The sequence below is a fragment of the Balaenoptera physalus genome (assembly GCF_965194825.1).
Source record: "Balaenoptera physalus genome assembly, chromosome: 10".
NCBI lineage: Eukaryota > Metazoa > Chordata > Mammalia > Artiodactyla > Balaenopteridae > Balaenoptera > Balaenoptera physalus.
The window spans coordinates 97,824,887-97,844,141 of NC_138889.1; the positions used below are offsets into that span (position 1 = coordinate 97,824,887).

Below are 19,255 nucleotides of genomic sequence, written 5' to 3' on the forward strand. Positions count from 1 at the left end.
CTTAGCCTAAGAGCCCAGGAAAACCTCTTCCCATTCCCTGTTTGTGTGTGTTGGGGGAGGGGTGCATGAATGAGGGAGACTGCCCCAAAGGGGAGACACCCTTGTGGTTAACCAAGCCACGTCAGGCACACCCCAGTGCCAAGCCACTTGCCCACCAGAAAAGCAGCCACCCCCCCCCCCCACAGTATGACAGGGACATTCCTCTCCCTGGGTTTCTCCCGCCTCAAGACAGGAAACCAAGTGGTTTATGAGCTGACGAGACAAGAGACACGGGCTCATTAACCCACTCCTCTCGGCCCCTTGGAAGGCTGTGTTCATCAGTCTCTCTTTTCACATTTTTTTTCTCCACTTATCTCATGGCCATTAATCTGCTGCCTTTGCCAAGGTTCTCAGGCTCCTCTGTGCCCTCCTGCCCTTCCTCGGCATCCCTCCTGTCCTTCCCAGGAGCTTTAGTGGGACAGGAAGTTCATCCACTCACTCATTTATTTTTCCCTTTTTTCATCCATCCATCCATCTATCCACTCATCCACCCATCCATCCATCCATTCAGCCATCCATCCATCCATCCATCCATCCACTCACCCATCCATCCATCCATCCATCCATCCATCCACTCACCCATCCACTCACCCATCCATCTATCCATTCATCCATCCTTCCATCCATCTACTCACCCATCCACTCACCCATCCATCTATCCATCCATCCATTCAGCCATCCATCCATCCATCCATCCATCCAGTCACCCATCCACTCACCCATCCATCTATCCATTCGTCCATCCATCCATCCATCCATCCATCCATCCATCCATCCATCCATTTTTAGAGTCATTACTGTGTTCTAAGTGTTACAAGGACGGACAATGGGTGGCCTGCCCTGACAGGCCCTGGCTGTTGTGATATATCAGGCAGCATGAAGAGAAGAGAAAGCATGGGGAAGGGGTTGGTGGAGATGGTGATAATGATGATATGAGGCTGGGGGCACTCTACCTTGGGCTCAGGCTCCCCAGGAGGTACTGGAATTGGAAAGGCAGGAACTTGCTTCGGACAGTCAAGGGGAGAGGTCTAAGGACCTTCCGGATTTGATGTGATGCTATGGGCTTCTCCCCTGAGCTGGCAACCTTTCCTGTCAGGGAGAGGAGTTACAGAAGCCCTAATGCCTTAGGAAATGAACATGCCTCCTAACCAGCTTTCTGTCTCAACAGCCCACCCCTTTCATCCATCCACAGAGTGGCCCTTCTAAAGCATAAATCTGGCCACATCCCTCCCCTGCTCAACAACTTTCTGTGGCTCCCCAGTGCCTTTAGGATAAACTCCAAGCTTCTTTGCTTTGCCCCATGTTGTCTTTTGAGTCTCCTCCTACATTTTTTCCTTAGGACCCTATGTTCCAGCTTGTTACCATGGGTACTGATGCCTTCTCTCCTGCCACTTCATATGCAAGTGGCGTGCTGGTCAACCAGCTCTCTGGAAAAAATAAAATAAAAAACCCTGATTTGTAGCATTTGCCAATTTCTGTGGTGCAAATGCTCCCACCATGGCCAATTTCAAGCTGCCAACCTGATACCACTGAAAGTAGAGTTGAGAAGAGATGACAAGAATGGGTTCTCAGAAGCCCTTCCCTTTTCTCCATCTGAGGCAGGACAGTGTCCAAAGTAAGGGTGCTGCATTCCCAGTTTCCCCCTTGGGTCTGTGTGACTTTGGGCAAGCTACTTAAGCTCTCTAAGCCTCAGTTTTCCCTAATCTAAAATGGGGACAGGGATAATATCTCCTTCATACCATCCTTATAAGAACAAGATGAGAGGATGCATCAAAGTGCTTAGCACAAGGCCTGACACATGGCAAGTGCTTAATAAACAGTAACCATCATCTCCACCTGTGAGGTGCCTTCCCCGTCCTTCATCCTCGTCTCAGAGCCACCTCCAACCGGGAGCCTTCTGTGATTTCATCATTGAACTGAGTTCCTCATTTTATACACCACACATTTTATACGCCATTGCTCACATCTTTCTTTATCACTCAGGTCATTTTACCTTTTAACAGGATTATAGGGTCTGTAGCCCCACTGCTGTCTTGTGCCTGATTCCTCAGTGTTCTACAGAGCCTGGCACACCAATCCATCTTTAAGGAATACTGGTGAGTTTGTGCATGAAGCATGTGCTGGCGGGCTGGGGGGATGGGAGGCACTGACATGGAGGGAAGTGTGTGCCTTGGTAAGAGGTGGCAGGGCGGGGGCCTAGTCACTTATGTTGGATGGACTAGTGTGTGTACGTGACAAGCAAGGACATCTGGCCAGCTGTGCACACCTGGAGACCCAGGCGGCCCTCATTCCTCAAAGCTGAGACGATCAGAGCCATCCCAGCTCGGCGGAAGGAGCCAGCTCCCAGGGATGGGCTTGCCTGTGATAGTGAAGCTGACGGGCTGGTTATTAGAGAGAAGCCAGCACGGGGCCGAGACCCAATGGAAAAATAAAGCCACATCGTGCCAGACAAGCCTGGTTCCAGGCTGGGTGAGTTAATAAAGTGGCTCTGAGGTGGTTTGGAGCCACAGAGGAGGGACTGGGGAGGAATTTCCTCATTTCTCGTAAAGACTTAATCAGTGTTAGTCACTTCAAGTGATTACGAGGGCTTAAAATAGCCACCAGCAGCGAGCCTGAAGGAGGGGTCTGAGGCTGCTTTGTTTTGTTTCTGTGGGGAGCACAGCTGGGCCTGGGAGGGACACACGTCTGTCCCTCACTGGACCACGAGCGACCGTGAGCTCACGGAGGGCGGAGACAGGTCTGGCTGGCTGGCGTGTCCCCGGGCCTGGGATAAGCCTCCTCTGGGATAAGCCACCGACTGGCCGAGGGGGCCTCTCAGCTCGACTCCGATCCTGGGGCCACCACTGTCTCTCCAACACTTCTTCCTACTTGTTTGATTTTTATCTGTTTTTCTCACTAGAATATCAATGTTCTGTTCACTGCCGTATTTCCAGTGTTTTGAGCAGTGCTTGGCCGGTGGTAGGAGCTCAACGGAGAGACAGATGAGATGGGAAACCATCTTCTAAAGAAGCCACTAGGATTCTCAGAAGGTCACCGGTATCACCATCCCCATGGGCCTACCCTTCAGACCCGGCTCCTCATAGCGGCCTGAGGCCTGCTTCCAACAAACGTCTTTGTTCCACAAATTCCTGCCTGGCATCCCCTGACCCCTGATAACATCCTGATGAAACTTCCTCTGAGGGAAGGATCCCAGAGCAGTCATTGACACTGTAGTATGAATTTCAGGAAGTGTGTCACCTTGCGAGGTTATTTGTTGAAGTCTCCACTCTCACCAGGGAAAGACAAACGGCCTCTGTAAATTCATCTTGAGCATCAGAGGGGAAGGGGGAGGGTTTAGTCCCAGCGCTCCCTGAGGGAGGTGTAACTATTAAGAAAACAGGTTTTGGAGTCCAACTGCCTCGGTTCAAATCCTAATTTTGCCCCTTCCTAGCTTTCTGATCTTGGTTTTCTCCTTTGAAAAAGGCGCTGATAGGGTAGGATCTGTCTCACTGAGGTATTGTGACGAGCAGAGGATGGGACACAGAGGTGGGTAGTGGTTACCTAGCAAATGGGAGCCATTGGGATTCTTGGCTGTGGGACTGTGGGCATGTTCCTTGCCCTCTCTGAACCTCAAGAGGTGCATGCTGAAGTGGTTCAGAGCACAGGCTGTGGATTTGGCTGTGTGACCCTGGGCAAAGACCAACCTTCTCTGATCCCTGTTTTCTGATCTATACAATGAGGGGAGTTAATCCATGTCATCAAGAATACTATGCGGGTAAGGTCTTAGCACCTGGTGCCCAGTCTACGTGGGTCAAGTTGATCAGTTCCCTACGTCTGAGTGGAGAGTGTGACCCAGCTTTGCCTCTGAGGCCCTTCTGCCTCCACCTGTCACTGTCACTCAGGCCAAGTCTGAGTGAGAAGCAAACCCTTTGCGTAAGAAACACACTCACCTGCCCAGTGCCCCTGTTCCCTCACAAAGTCTTCTTTTCCTGGAGCCCAGCCAGATCTTTGCCAATCAGACTCTGTGTGTGTGTGAAGTGGAAGGGGGGCTGCTGGAGAAATTTAGGGAGGTCCTGCCTGGGAAAATGGGGATGAGGCTGCTGGGAGAACCCACCACCAGCACATTCAGTCCTTGGGGCAGAAACCCTGCAGCTGGAATCACGGGCAAACCTTACTGCTGAGGGCCCCCAGTCCCCTCACATCCTCCTGCCGCACTGGCTTTCCAAATCCATCTACTGATCTCACTTCTTGCTGCTTCATGGACTTTGCAAGTACAGTTCCCTCTGCCTGGAACACCCCTCCTTCTGTTTAGCTGGCCCTTGTGTACTCACCTTTCAAGTCCCCTCTTAAATGTCGCTTCCTCACGGAGGGCCTCCCTGACCACTCAGGCACCTCGGGGCCCCTCTGTTAGACACGGCCACCATGCCCTCTACGACACGGTCATGGCCTTCATCACAAAAACTCTCAGTCAGTCAGTTAATCAACTGTGTGAGTTCATCAGTCAGTCAGTTCATCAATTGTGTAATGGTCATCCACACTAGACCCTGAGCTCCAGAAGAGTAAGGGACCCGGGTCTGTCTTGTTCACCTGGTTGATATCTGGCAAGTATTCATTAAATAAATACAGGGACTGCCCACATTATGATCTACTAGATCTGCTTTTGTTACTGAGTAAGGCTGTTTGTAATGAACACATTACATGTATTCATTCAACAAACATTGGTTGAACACCTACTGTATATCAGGAATGTGGAATTCTTGTTCCTGACCCTCAGAGGGGGCTGAGAGTCCAGGGATCCAGACTGACCTGGAGAGGGACAGTTGGAAAAGCACAACACTGGAGAAATGTTCTAGGTGTTATGGGATCACAGTGGAAAGGGTCACAACATGGTATGGAGGAGGGGTTAGGTGGGGATGAAGTGAAGACTGGGAAGGCTTCACAGGGCAGGCAACTCAGAATTGGGTCTTTATGGACGCTTAGGCATTCCAGACATGTGTATGGCATGTGCAAAGACCCCAAGGCACCCCCAGAGCAAGGTGTGTTGGGCGCAGTGGGTTGATGGGCAGAGGCAGGAGAATGCAGCACTGGAGTTTGGGCTTTACTCTCTCGGCCAGTGGTTCTCAGGCGGGGCAATGTTGTCCTCTTCCTGCCTATCCTGGGGACTTTGGGGAAATGTCTGGAGGCATTTTTGATTTTCATAACTGGGTGGGGAGAGAGTGGGGAGAGTACTACTGGCATCTAGTAGGTAAAGTCAAAAGATGCCGCTAAACACCCTCGAGGGCACAGGACAGCCCCCTTAGTGAAGCCTTATCCAGCCCCAAATGTCAATAGTTCCAAGGCTGAGAAACCTGCTGCAGATGGGGTTCTGTTAGTGTGATGAACAAAAGTCTCGAAAATTGTTATTTTCAGAGGACGTAGTAACGACTAGAATCTCTATTTACAAAATAAACCTCTACCTTTTTGTTCCAACAATACAGACCTCAACCTAACCTGGGCACCAAGGTGATGGCAACTGGCCTGAGGTGGGGAGCTGTGTCTATGAGAATTCAAGAGGCCTTCAAGGCCTTCAACATGACACCCAAGGGGCCCGGCTGGCCACGATTAACCCTTTCCTCATGTCAGCAGGTGGCTCCTGCCATGTCCTTTCTGCTGCCTGCTTTCTGGCTGGGCAGGGGGCCAGGAGAGGACGCTCATGTGGTCAGGACATAGGACACTCCACCCCAGGAGGTGAGATGCAGGGCTCGGAAGCCAGACCGTATAGGTTCGAATCCCAGTTCAGCCCTTCCTGCCTGTGTGAGCTTTGGCAAAGTTCTTAAGCTCTCTGTGCCTCAGTTTCCCCCGCTAGGACCCACGCCTCCCTGGCTGGGCTGTTGTAAGGATGAAACGAGATGATGAGATTGTTGGTTAAGACCCTGGCTATGGTGTCCGAGTGACCTGGATGTGAGTCCCAGCTCTGCCACTCACTGTGTGACTTCAGGAAAAATCGCTTAACTTTCTGGACCTTTCTGGTTTCCTCATTTGTAAATCGGGAGATATCGAAGTACCTGCCTCAGCGTGTTGTTCTGAGAATTAAGGATTAACTGTGACAACACACCTAAAAGAGCCCAAGCCAGCGCCTGGCACCTGATGAGTGCTTAGCCTGTGCTACTTGAGTGCTCCCAGGTCCTAGCACAAAGCCAGGCACATAGGAAGTGCCCTGGGTGTTAATTCCTTCCATCCTTGCCCCGGTCAGGCGCGGCCCCTGTGGAGGTCTTGGTCCCTGCTGGGACCTTTCTGCTTGTTCAGCCTACCTTCTGCCCCAGCCTCTACCCAGGTTTCTGGTACAGGGCGGCCACCCTGGGTCAGGGCAGGGCCTGGAGCAAGGCGGGCCTTCAGCTTTCAATTTCTGCCGCTCCCCCTTCCCTTCTTTAGCCCATTCCATCCCGATTAGCTTCCTGGCCACCCGAGCTCTTCCTCTTCCCCTTTGAAATCCCTGCCGCTGTCCCGGGTCCCTTCAGACATTGCACAAAGGCGTCTTGGATTCCAGCGTCAGCCCCAGAGGCCAGCTCAGTAATTCAATTATGGTGAGGAGGCTTTCTCCTTTCCTTCCCCCCTCTTCCTCTGCCTTCCTTTCTTCTTTTCTTTTTTCTATTTTAGATCAAAAATAAAAAGACAGACATTGTGACCCTCAGAAGACGCCGGGACTGAAAATTCCCTTCTCAGCTCCAAGCCCCTCAAATGAAATACCAAGAATCTTCTCCCCTTGGAACACGTGTGCACGGCATTTGATGTGTGGTCTTTGTTTGGGGCTTCTTTCTGGTGCCTCCCACCCAAAGCTGGAGACCCATATCATTTTCCGACCAGAGAAAAGACGGCGGTCCCCTTCATCTGCCCAGCCTAGATTTGGGCGGCCGTCGGCTGGACCCAGGAAGAGAGGCTGTCTCCTATAAGGCCTTGCTCGTTTCTGAGCTTGGAGTGTATTTTTTGCTGCCTTCACACACGTGGAATGTGTGGATGGGGTCATTGTCTGGAAGAGAGCAGGCGGAGGGATGGGGGACAGGGCAGTGGTCTGGGGGCCGAGCCTGGGACCCCGTCCTGGCTCTGGCTCTTCTGTGTAGTGTGACAGAGGCAGGTCACTGGCTCTTGCTGAGTCTTGCTTGCCCGTGGACTTCAGTTCTGTCTGCAGTTCAGCAGATGTGGGCTTAGAGCACACCAGGTTCCCAGCTCTATGCTGGGGTCTGTGGACAAAAACCCAAAAACCCCTTGTCCTGGACCTCCATGAGTTGGGAGAAGAAGGTTTTGGAAGCTCTTTCTGGCTCTGATGTGCTAGAAACAGCCAAGACAGGCTCAAAATAGACACTCGAGCTGATTTAGCCAGGGGCTCACAGGAAACCAGGTGGCAGGGATAACAGATTTTCTGTTGCTTTTCTAAGTGAATTTTCAGGAACAAATAGAGTCTTAGAGGCAAAATGACTGAGTATTCAGTTGTCCCAATTCCTCTCCAACACAGGAAGTCCCTCAAAAATTTGGAGACCGAATGCTCTTCTCATCTTGCCCGGGAGCAACTGCCGCCCCTAGGGGGCAGCACAGAGCACAGTGGGAGAGTTTGGCCCCTCTGTAAACCCCCCTCACTCATTCTACTTCTGCCCCCAAAGGGTCTCACAGACAGAGCCCAATCGCTGCTCCCCCAGACAGATATGGGAATGTGGTGATCATGTTTCTATAAGCCCTCCTTTTCCAGTCTCAGCTACCCTGATTCCTGCCCTTGGGGCCCCCAAGGGGGCCAAGAATGACCAGAAGAGGAAAATGACAGGCAGGGTAGAGTGACGCTGGTGAGCAGGAGTGGATCCATGGGAAATCTTAAAGATGCAAGAGAATGTTGGTGGCCAGACTGGAACACCTCAATGGAAGTCGTTCACCGAGGATGGCAGAAAAGAAAGGCTGTTTCCAAGGGGGAAGGAGGTCCAGAGGGCGAGGGTGCTTTGCCTTTTGCTGCCTCTGAGCTTTTGCTGAAGCTCTTCCCTTCCTCCTTCCCCGCAGCTCTGCATACTCACACCTTTCCCATCTGTCACTGCCCCGTGTAAATGGTACCTCCTCCATGAAGCCTTCCTACATGTCCCAGCTGGAAGTTGCCTTTTCCTCCTTCAAACTCTCATTGCATTTTGCCTGGACTGCTCAAGAGACATTTAAGACGCCCTTCTCTGTGTTCTAGGTATGTGTGTCCAGGAACACTGGGTTGCAAATTGCTGGGATGGTGTTGATTGTGTCTTACTCACATCTGAATCCTCCACAGCTATGAGCACAGGGCTTAACTGCTGGTTATGGAATGAATCAGTGAGAGACATATAACAACAGCCAGTCTCTGTGATAGGTGCTTTAGGTGCATCATTTCATTTCATCCTCACACCACCTTAAAAGCTGCAGACTCTTGTTTAATCACTTTGCAGAGGAGGAAACCAAAGCTCGGAGAGGTTCTATAATTTTTCCAAGGTTGCAAAACTCATTTATTGTAGAGCTTCATCTGCTCTTTTACCCTAGAGAAGCCTGCTCATTATATGTGGCCCAGGCAGTGTTTTTTTTTAATGCTTGGTACCCACTCCATTGGGGATGACTTAAAAAATTTTAAACCTTATTATATATTTACATCAATGTGTAGTAGTAAAAATATAATCAGCACAGTAAACCTGTTATTTTATAAATGCTATTGCATAAAATGAAGCCAAAAGAGGTAAGTGAGTTTTAAAAATTCAGAGGATTATTTTGTGGGGGATGAATTTTAGATACTAACTAAATAGTATACATGATAAAAGCTGTGAATGTGGTTTAGAGATGACTGGAGTTTGTGAAACATTGTTGTAGGTGAATCCATGGTCTACCGAGGTTTTTTTTAAAAACTTCAAAAAATTATGAGGAAGAGTAATTACATATTAACTGGAAAAAAATTTGACAATTGAGATAAGCCAGGAAAGAAAAATTAAAATCCTCCTCCACCCCACAGGGAGGTACTGTGTACAGTTGGTGTGTTAGCCTGGCAGGGGCCCAAGCTGAACTTGGACCCAAAGATAGAACTTCCCTGGTGAAGGTTCCTTGAAGCTACACTTAGAACCTGGCCTCAGGCTGATGCTGAGACCTTTGACTCCATGGTACCAGCCTGCCCAGTGGTTGGGGGATGCCAGGTTCAATGCTACAGACAATGCGGTCATGATCCCATTTCCCCATCCCCTGCCCCAGGTGTTCAGTGTAGACCCCAGAAGCTGGTGCAAGCTCCTTCCTTTGCCCCTACTTGATGCGGCCACCTTCAACTTTTGTCAACACTTGTACGTGAGTTTTTTATCAATACATGTATACCATCCTCCTCCAAGCCCCTAAAGCTCTCACAGGGTCTGAGCTTTGCCGTGCTTTGCATACAGCTTGGCACACAGTGGATTCTGAGTAAAGTTTTGTGTCAGTGCAATCCTGTCTGGAGATCAGACCAGATTATTCCTGAAACCCAATGGGACCTAAAGAAAAAAAACTTGAAGAGTCTTTACTCTCTGTCCCTGAGACAAATTCTCTCTCTTTTTCATTGTGGTCTTCTTGGGTTCTACTTTTCCTAAAAAAGTAATCACTGGATATCTGTCTATCATCTGTCTATCTATCTATCTATCTAGACTCACAAGGGAGATGGTATTGCTCCTTTGGGATACCTGAGTGATGAGGGAAAACAGTATAATTTATTACAATGAATAGCTATTACGTTTCTGACCCAAGTTAGTGCTTCTTCCAATGTATCTCATTCAATCTTCACACATGTGCTGAGATGTCTGATATGATTATTCTTCCTTCTACAGAAAGGAAATTGACTCAGAGAGGATCAAGACTTGTCCAAGAGGACTGTGAGAATCATGAGTGAGGTTCACCAAATATTTTTAGTTGAGCTCCATGGCACGTGGTAGGATTGTACTTCCTTTGGAATTTGCTTTAGCCAATGAAATGTGAGTGCCTCATCCTCTCCCATTGCCCAGGCAAGTGGTGGCATTTCAGGTGGTGGAGACTCCATCAGTCTTGGCTCTGGAGGGAGGATATCAGGGAGCAGAGCCTCCCACCAGCTTGGAGCGGACTTGTAGCGTGAGCAAGAGATGGACCTCATTGTAAGCCCCTGAGTCTCGGGGATGTTTGTTACTGCAGCATAGCCCAGTAGCCCTTCCTGAAGCAAACAGTTCCAAAGCCAGTGAGTTGGCAGAGCTGGAATTTCAATCTCAGTCTGTGTGACTCTAAAGCTATTGCTGTTCCTATTATCCCCATAGTTCCTGCCACCATGTTTTGAGGGCTGTCTGATGGTGAGATCTCAGAACTTCTGATATACTGATAATGTACACGTGGGAAAAGTCACCTCCCTTGCAAGCTCTAAGTTTTCCTGATTTCAGATGAGTCTGCCGCAAGCTCATTTTAGTAGGGAGGGTTGAGTGACTGATAGGCAGTATAAAAATAACAATAATAAAGGAAGACAACTAAAGTGGGTGCTTACTACACATCATCTATTGTGTTGAGCACTTTATGTCTTTACAACCACCCTCAGCAGTAGGGACTATTATTTTACCCATTTCACAAATGAAGAAAACTTGAGATTTAGAGGGGTTAAGTAACTTGTCCAAGTTGATATATCCCTGTAGCATGGGATGGCTTCCTAGCGGTCAAGGCAAAAATGGAAAGCAATGGGTTACACACTTTTCATTATTGGTTGAAAGAAAGCATGTTGGCATTTAGCACCAAGGAAAAATCTGACTTCCCCCAAGAAAATGAAGGTTTTTCTATGGATCATTTATAAGGAATACTGTGCAGTATGTGACTTTTTATAAAATATTTTATTGTGAAATAACTTCAAAGTTATAGAAAATTTACAAGAATAGAAGAAAGAACCCCCATATGCACTTCACTCAGATTCACCCTTGTTAACATCTGCCTCATTTGTTTTATCGGTCTTTCTCTCTACACGTATGACTATTAGTTTTCCAAACCATTCGATAATAAATTGCAGACGTCATTCCTCATCCAGATTCCAATCCAGACTCACACATTACATTTAGTTGTAATGTCTCTCTGGATCCTAATCTGAGTAGTTCCTTGGCCTTTCATTGACATTTTCCTAGAGCAGATCATTTATTTGTAGAGTGCCCCTCAATATAGGTTTGCCTGGTGTTTCTTTACTTGTAGATTTGAGCTGTGCATGTTTGACAGGAATATCACTGAAGTGATGTTGTGTCCTTCTCAGTACGTCATATCAGGAGGCACATGATACCTGTGTGTCTCATTGCTGTGGATGGTGAATTTATCTTCTTGAATAAGGGCATACCTGTCAACTTTCTTCAACGTCAAGTTACTATTTTTCTTTTTGTAATAAGTAAGTGATTGTGGAAAGATACTTTAAGAGTATGAAAATATCTTATTAATCCTCAAACTTTCACATACTAGTTTTAACATCAACGGATGTAACAGTTCCTTGACTACTAACTTGTCCCAAGAGTGGAGAGAGTTAGACTTTGGAAAACTGGGAGTCATTTCAAGTATCTGAGGGTAAGGAAAGCCTGCTACTCTTTGTTGGAATAAGTGACAGGAGGAAGGAGAGGTTCACGTCTAGAGAGCCAAACCGGCTCTTGTATTAATTTGCAAGGGCTGCTGTAACAAAGTACCACAGACTGGGGCTCAAACAACATAAATTAATTTTCTCAGAGTTCTGGAGGCTGGAAGTCCAAGATCAAGGAGACCTCTCTCCTTGGCTTGTAGGTGGCCATCTTCTTGCTGTGTCCTCACATGGCCTTTCCTCTGTGTGCACACATCTCTTCTTCATCTTATAAGGACATCAGTCACATTGAATTAGGGACCCACCTTTTGACTTCATTTAACCTTAATTACCTTTTTAAAGGCCCTAGCTCTAAATACAGTCACACTGGGGGTTAGGGCTTCAACATACGAATTGTTGTGGTGGCGAGGTGCACAATTCAGACCATAGCACTTGGGTAGGGGAAAAAATCAGGAGGACTAAAGAATGAGCTAGTGGTGTGCAATTTCCTCTCCACCACCTCTGCTCCATGCACTCAGTGGGCTTGTTTATTACTGCCATGTGTGAGCAGTCCCCAGCAGGGCAGACCTTCACGTTCCTTTCTCCATCTGATATATCCAACCCACTGGCAACCCCATAGTGTACAAACCCCTCCTGTCTCCTAATGCTGTTTACCTGAAGGTTCTTCCATATCATTCTAGATTCAAGAATGGTCATGATCAATGGAATTCCAAGGTACCCCATGAGGTATCTCCCGAGGAAGTGATGCCTTGATCTAGGGTCTGTGCCACACATTGCTCCCTAGCCTGCTTGCACAAATGTGTCCAGCAGAGCCAACTGATAACTATAGCAATATTAAACCTATAGGAACCAATCCCTTAGATCTCAGAATGTTTCTTTCTTAAATCTGGCCCTTAGTTCTCTGCACACTTTGTCTATACCTTCTTGGCAAGAATGGTTCCATCTATAAAGAGGGTCTCCTCAGATCCAGCCACAAAGTCTTTTCTCTTTGTCAGAAAGACTCCCTTTCTCCAAGCTCTACTATCAGAGAGCTCCTCAATGAAGTATGGTACAGAGGGTCCTCCCCATACTCTTAGCTCCTTGAGTCTAAACGGCTCCCCAGTCCCTCAATCCTGCTATTTTAGAGCTTAGCTTTCTTTCCCATGGCATCAGCTGCAGCCACCTCTGGCCATTTTCCCTGCTTCCAAATTCTGTTGTTCCTCCCTATAGTCTTTCACTGAGTCTGACGCAGGAGGCCTAAAGACCACTCGGGAGCGGTCCCACGTTTTCTCTCCCTCCCAGACCCTCCAGGGGGGTGCCAAGTGGGAGGAGGTGGGGCTCAATTCTCCGCCTTCCTGCAACTCAGCAAACTGCAATTTATGAGTTTCAATCCACATGAAAGGGCCCCCAACTAAGTCTCTCTGGATTCATTTGGAATGTTGAATTAATTTGGAAAACAAGGGGAAAAAAAACTAGGTTTCAGTCCAGCAAGGGATCATGACATTTTACCAAACCCTGTCACCCCTTTAAATTTTCTTCATCTCCTACTTGAGTACCTCCTTCCAGACCGACCACAGGTAAAGTGAGGATGGCAGCAAAATTCTGTCCTGTGGTGAGAGTCATAATTCACCCAAGAGAGGGTGCACACTGAGGAGTTCGGGCTGTCACACATCTCTGCAGAGAGCAAGTGAGGCTTAAGGGAAAGGAATCTCTGATGGGGGTATTCCCCGTATTAGGGAAGCATGATCCTTGAACTTTGAGGCCAAAAGACCTAGATTCAAATTTTGCCTCTGCAAGAAATACATTTCTTATTTTTTAAATTTTATTTATTTATTTATGGCTGTGTTGGGTCTTCGTTTCTGTGCGAGGGCTTTCTCTAGTTGCGACAAGTGGGGGCCACTCTTCATCGCAGTGCGCGGGCCTCTCACTATCGCGGCCTCTCTTGTTGCGGAGCACAGGCTCCAGATGCGCAGGCTCAGCAATTGTGGCTCATGGGCCTAGTCACTCCGCGGCATGTGGGATCTTCCCAGACCAGGGCTCGAACCCGTGTCCCCTGCATTGGCAGGCAGACTCTCAACCACTGCGCCACCAGGGAAGCCCCAGGAAATACATTTCTTGATCGTTGCCTTTCCAAATAGCTAGGGGGAGGACAACAGAAGGGGCCACCCCCAAAATTCATCCTGTATCAGTACATTTCTCTCCTCCAACGCTCTCACCTGAGTTCACTGTAATCTGTAATCACTGTAATCTCACCTTTCTTGGTGCAGTTGCCACTGGTCACCCCCCTTCTGCTTTCTCCACTCTCAAATCAATTCTCCATGCAGCAGCCAGAATAATCGTTCTAAGACATAAATCAGATCCCATCTCTGCTCGGCTAAGCCTTCCATTGCTTGTCGTCTCACTTGGATACAGCTCAAATTCCTCCTATTACCGGACCTACCAGGTAATAAAACCCGGCCCCTGCCTTCCCCTCCACCTCATTGCCTCTCCCTCTTCCCCCTCCTCCACGTTCTCACTGCTCCTCAAACCTCCAGGCTCATTTGCCACTTGCTGTTCCCTCTGCATGGAACCTTCTTCCCCCTTCACCTGTCTGGCTTCTTCTGGTCATCCAGGTGTCAGCTCGAGTGCCCCTCTCTGGAGAGGCCCTTACTGAACCATCAATTTAAAGAAATGCCGCTGACCCCAGCCTGTTTTATTTTCGTGGTTATTACCCATTGAAACCCTCCTCTCCATTTTGTTGCTGTTGTTTTGTTTATAGACTGCCTTCTCCGCCGAAATGTCAGGTCCATGAGCACAGGAACCTTTTTGGTCTTGTATCCCCAGTGGCTGGAAAGGTGCCTGGTCCACAGTAGTTGTTCAGCAAATGTTTGTTCAATGAATGAATGATCAGAAGGGGGCGGGGGCAGGCAATGAGAGCTCATCATCATCATCTGCTGCTTCATCCAGAACATGGGGATAATAGTATCTGGCTCATTAGGTTGTTTGAGGATTAGATTAGTTCAAAGGATAAAGTGCTTAGAATAGTGCCTAGCGCATAGCAAGCACTCGGTAAGTGATAACTGCTAATATTGTTATTTTAATATTATTACGATTAGTGTTACCGATGTATTTCCTAACACTCTGAAGATTTAGTGTCTCACAGGGTGCCACAATATCCAGGGGTGCTTTCCTCTCTGAGGGATGTCCTCGAGTGCCCCCATGGTGGTGGGAGGCCCCACTTCATCCCCTGCCCTTCAGGAGGCCCTGTAGAGAGTTGAAAAAACCGTGAACTGTAGTCAAATGCGGTCAAGTACAGGTCCCAACTCTGCCGTTTAATTACCATGTGCTTTTGAACAACAAATAAGACCTCTCTGAGCCTCAGTCTCTTCAGAAAGGAGATACTAGGAATTCCCCATTGTTGGAAGGGTTAATGACATGAGCAGGTCCTCAGTAAGGTTCTGTCCCCATAGAGTCCAACTCTGCCCCTGCTGGAAAAGGAATGGATCAGGCCGTTCTGATCTCCCTGAGATGCCTGACACCTTGGCCCGCTGCCGCTCTCTGTGTAGGCTCCAGAACTTGCCATCTTCGAAGAAATCAAGAGTTCCAGTGAAAGTGGCCCTGGTCACGTTATCAATGTCCAGCAGCCACCAGAATTTGGCAGGGCCTCCCCATCTCCTGAGTGGGGCTGGCTTCCTTCCTGCAGTCTCCACCTCTCCTGGTCCTGGTACAGGTAGGAGGGGTGGGAACCACGTAATAAGGACTTGCAAATAGCTACTTGCCCATGGCAAGAACTGGTTTATACTTCACTGTGGACCACCTGGCTGATATCAGTGGAGGGTGGAGGTTAAAATTCCTGAGTCTGAGCCAGGCATCGGGTTCAGACCCTAACACGAGCATGTAGTTGTATGAGACCAGAGGGGTCCAGTCACATCGAATTCCACGTCAAGGGAACCTGGGAAGCAGAGGCAACTGCATGCCTCCATAACGGGAGTAATGCTCCTGGGCTTGTGTGACCAAACATCAGTTTCCTCATCTGTAAAATTAGTGTGTGGAGCGCTTAAACAAGACAATGTGTGGAAGGAGTTGGGCATCGTGGTGGCTCAATAAATAGCAACTGTGATGATTAGTTCTGTTTCTTTCCCTCTCTGGGTGTCCTTGGGATGTTTACCTTGTGTGAAAGTCCTGAGGGCTCCCTTGTTTCTACCGGGAACAACTGTCCCCACTTTGGAGCTTTGTTCTCGAGATCTTCCTGAGTAAAACACTCCAATGTATCTTCCCAGTAGAAGATACCCAGGGTGGCTTCCAGATCTTTCTCTCTAGCTTCCGTCCTTCAATTCCTTTTTTTTTAAATTTTATTTATTTATTTATTTATGGCTGTGTTGGGTCTTCGTTTCTGTGCGAGGGCTTTCTCTAGTTGCGACAAGCGGGGGCCACTCTTCATCGCGGTGCGCGAACCTCTCACTATCGCGGCCTCTCTTGTTGCGGAGCACAGGCTCCAGACGCGCAGGGTCAGTAGTTGTGGCTCACGGGCCCAGTTGCTCCGCGGCATGTGGGATCTTCCCAGGCCAGGGCTTGAACCCGTGTCCCCTGCATCAGCAGGCAGATTCTCAACCACTGCGCCACCATGGAAGCCCCCCGTCCTTCAATTCTTCTGATTATATGGGGAAGAAAGTCTCTGTTGGGTGCTGGTGGTCCTTAACACCTGGTGATGTTTGCTGCCCAGGGGGTCTGAGAAGCAGGATTCCACCGGGGAGCAGCTGTGGTCAGGAGGAGAGGATGGTGTGATACTGCAGAGGAGAGGGTGGTGTGATACTGCGGAGGAGAGGATGGTGTGATACTGCGGAGGAGAGGATGGGGTGATACTGCGGAGGAGAGGGTGGTGTGATACTGCGGAGGAGAGGGTGGTGTGATACTGCGGAGGAGAGGGTGGTGTGATACTGCGGAGGAGAGGGTGGTGTGATACTGCGGAGGAGAGGGTGGTGTGATACTGCGGAGGAGAGGGTGGTGTGATACTGCGGAGGAGAGGGTGGTGTGATACTGCGGAGGAGAGGGTGGTGTGATACTGCGGAGGAGAGGGTGGTGTGATACTGCGGAGGAGTGAAGTGCTATAATTTTCCCAACCTTGGCTCCCTGCTTGGTGACTCTCTCCCTCAGACCTATTTGAAAGGTGAAAAGAGGTGCCCTGTGACTGTCCCTCACCAAGGTGGGTGAGGTGTCTCAGATGCGGCCATGTGAGGTGGCGAGTGAGCCCTCTGGCTCTGGAAATGAACCCATGGAAAATCTTGGAGTGGCATTCCCGCCTTTGGAGCCACTGGGACACCGCAGACCTCAGGCTGGGGGCAGCAGACAGCAGCCCACAGGGCTGGAGGCGGGGACCGGCTGTGGGAACACACAGAGCTGATGGGGTCAAACTGACTTTTTGACACATTTCTGTGGGAAGGCATCTTCAAGTGAGAAGCCAGCTCCCAGAGCAGAGTGGGACCTTTCATGTGGCTCCAGGGCTGATGCTGGTCCCCTTTGCGGGATGTCGGGGCCCTGCCTGGGCGGAGAGGCAGAGGGTAGGACAGGAGGAGGCCCGATGGGCATACCAGGGTGACCCAGGCCCAGGCCACGAGGAAAAAGCTCAATCCCCGACTTCTTTCTACTTCCAGCCCCAAGGCATCTGCCTCACCTACTACTGGGACAGCAGCCTGTACCCTGGGTTCAAATCTCTCCTCTTCGCCAGCTGTGTGACCTGGGACAAGCCGTTTAACCTTCTGGACTTTCATTTTCTCATCTGTAAAACAAGGATGAGTCAGAAATGAAGCCAACCAGTGGGAAAAAGTAGTGCTAGTGCCTGACGGCGGCAATGTTCCAGGCACTTACAGGGGCTACTATTTCATTAAAATATATTATTTTATTGATACAGATTGCATATATTATTATTTCATTGAATCAGAACAATCCTGAAAGGCAGGGATTATTAAGTCCATTTTACAGATGAGGAAACTGAGGCTGGGGCTTAAGGAACACCCAGAAGCTGAGGGGCACAGCCTCCAAAGCTGTAAACCGGGGCTGTAGGCCTCCAAAGCCTGTGTTCTCTTCTCTACCTCAGAAACCACTTTGCTTCATGTTATTAATGGAAATACAGTGTGCATTTTGTTAGTGAAGCTGATCACAAGCAACTGGAGCAGACAGCATCCTCATCACCCTGTCCTTGGAGCCTCTGGCCATCCCTGTGTGGTGGATACAAATATCCTCATTTCATGGCGGGGAGACTGAGGCTTATGAGACCAGAGAAGAAACCCAATGAGGAAAGGGTATGGACAGCAGGCATCCCACTGATGGCGAGATGTCCAGCTCGCTCTTCTTCCCCTGGAGCCATGCCAAGCCTGGGAACCACGGGGGCTTTGGAGAATACCACCCGAAATTAGAGTGGCCGGGCAGTAGGGGGTCTGCCCCTCGGCCTCCCTGCAGGCTCCCCGCATAGCTGGGGGATGAGTCGCACACGCCTGGGGACTCCCCTAGTTGCCCACAGGACCTTACTGACCAGCCTCCCGGGGGCTCGATGGAGTCCAGGCCCGAGTGCAAGGAGTTGGGAAGCAAAGTGGCTGGAGTGGCTCAGAGGAGGTGAGGGAGGGTGGCCGTCTTGGTGCCACCTGCCCTGGGATCCCCAGGGTTCTGTTTGTCTGGGCAGGGATGGATCAGCTGAGGCTCAGGCCAGGCCAGTGCCCTGAGACCACGTGGTGGAACGTCGGGCTGGGGAGGCAGACAGAACTGGCCTTGAATTCCAGTCCTGACACTTACCGGCTCAGAGACCTTGGCCAGCTGACGTCGCCTCACTGAATCTCAGCTGCTGCTTCTGAGAAAAGAAGGTATAAAGGTACACCCTCCACAGGGGTGTCAGAGGACCCCAAATAGTTACTGCTTATATGATAATAAAGAGCTTAGTACATGGAAACACTCAATATGTGTTGGCTGTTATTGTTGTTGTTATTTTTATCACCCTTGGTTTAATTTCCAGAACCTTCTGCCAGCTCAAAACCACACACAGAAGGGTGGTGCCCAGGACTGCTTTGATTAGTCAGTGAGGTGCGCAAGTCCACGTGGGGGGCCCTGAAGGTCTATTTTCACCAGCATCTGTTCTTATTTAGGGACCTGAAGGATTTCTGGTCTTCGGAGTGTACCCTGTGGAGACACCAGTGCCTGGCAAGGGGCTGTCTGTGGGCTTTTATCAGGGAAGCTTTTGTTGGGTGATCAAGGGATAAGGTGGGGGGGTTTCCAGGGGAGGCAGCTAGGGTGGGGATGCTGGCTGGTGAGACTCCTTTCCTCTCTGGGCCTGAGTCCCTTTGGCCTGGCAGAATCTGGATGGACTGTCGCCCTCTAAGCGGTGGCGTTTTGGGGCCTGGGATTCAAATGACCCAAGCTGTGTGGCCCTCTCCTTGGTGGGTCCATTGAAGGACACTCTCTGGACACGGCCGCCCTTGCTGCTGAGGTACGGTGCCCTCCAAGTTGCTAGAGGATGGTGAGGCCGATTCACGGTGGGGCCTGGGTGAAATGAGGCCCCTCTCTCGGCCTCAGTGTTCCCCTCCGAGAAGTGGTTAGAGGCTCCTTGGCTTCCTCTGCCTTCCTGGGGGAAGCTGAGGATGTGGAGGCTAAAAAGCGTGGCTGGGGGTACCCAGGATGAGCTCCTGGTTTGACTGGGAGTCACTATGGACCTTCAGGGCTCCTGAGTGGGCAGCCTCGTCCACACAACTGAGG

At 49.7% G+C, this 19,255-nt stretch overlaps 1 long non-coding RNA gene across 1 annotated transcript; it reads left to right on the forward strand.

The window, feature by feature from the left end:
* Positions 1–676: 676 nt before the first annotated feature.
* Positions 677–18,400, forward strand: LOC309636910. Its single transcript, XR_014250308.1, has 3 exons — positions 677–2,135; positions 2,262–2,508; positions 17,167–18,400. It is a non-coding gene; the product is annotated as an uncharacterized lncRNA (long non-coding RNA).
* The last annotated feature ends 855 nt before the right edge of the window (positions 18,401–19,255 follow it).